Source organism: Elephantulus edwardii, unplaced genomic scaffold (assembly GCF_000299155.1).
Source record: "Elephantulus edwardii isolate Elephantulus edwardi_28Jun2011 unplaced genomic scaffold, EleEdw1.0 scaffold00101, whole genome shotgun sequence".
Classification (NCBI taxonomy): Eukaryota; Metazoa; Chordata; class Mammalia; order Macroscelidea; family Macroscelididae; genus Elephantulus; species Elephantulus edwardii.
The window spans coordinates 4,801,964-4,803,011 of record NW_006399851.1 but is presented as its reverse complement, the minus strand read 5'-3'; positions in this window follow the sequence as shown (position 1 = coordinate 4,803,011).

The window sequence follows — 1,048 nt, the reverse complement described above, 5'->3', positions numbered from 1 at the left end:
CCTTTTATGCATCAAAAAGCAGAAGACCAAGGTCTGGTACTTATGTGCTTCAAATCTTTGAACCTACATTCTTCAAATTTCTTTACCTGTAAAATGAGGTTAACATTTGCTCTGTCTTCTTCACACTTCACAAAGCTAGAGGGCTCAAATAAAACAGTACATGAAAGGGCTTTTGCCAATCTACAGCACTATTAAACATGGAACATTATTGTTTCCACACCACCTCACTTCTCTTCAAAATGCACTCGTTTCCTGAAACGGTCTCCTGGAGTCAAGAACTGGGAGGTGAACTTAACTGCTATTAGGAGCATGTGATCCCTAGAGAAAGACATCAAGCTTGGAAAGCGAATATCCTCTAAAAAGAGAAAGACCCTCTGTGAGCCGGACTGGCACAGTGGCTGCAATGAAGGGCTAAAAATGCCCACCTTAATGAGGACGCCAAAGGACTGGCCACTGTTCTGTTCTGTGGTCCACAGGGTTGCGATGAGTCAGAACCCACCCACAACACCTAACAACAATAGAACAATGAATAACATCTTCCTCAAAAATATATAACTGAAAAGTGTTCCAATTGGATCAGTAATTTTATATAAGCACCCTCGCTGCTTTAGGGCATTCTGGTGACCTAGCAGGTAAGGAGTTACACGGACAACTCAAGGGCAAGCGGAATCTAGTAATTGTTCTGTGGGAGAATGATAGGCAATCTCTTCTCAAGCTATTTACAGCTTCTGAAAACCCTCTAGAGGGTCAGTTATGAGTTGGCTCCAACTGGTGACAGGAGACACTGCTTTGGGTAATAAAGATTAGGTTAAAATACCTATGACACAAAACAGAGGGCCATATAGCTACCAAACTTCCACTGCCTCAACATCTTTTGAAAGGCGCAGATTGCTTACTAAAACAGAAACTGTACTCACCTGCTAACTCTTGAAGCCTCACGCCACCTGGTGGACAAAGGCTGTGGTTCAGGAGGTAAAATTATCACTTTATGCTGATGACATGATAGTATACTTAGAAAACCCTAAAGACTCAGCAAGAAAACTATTGG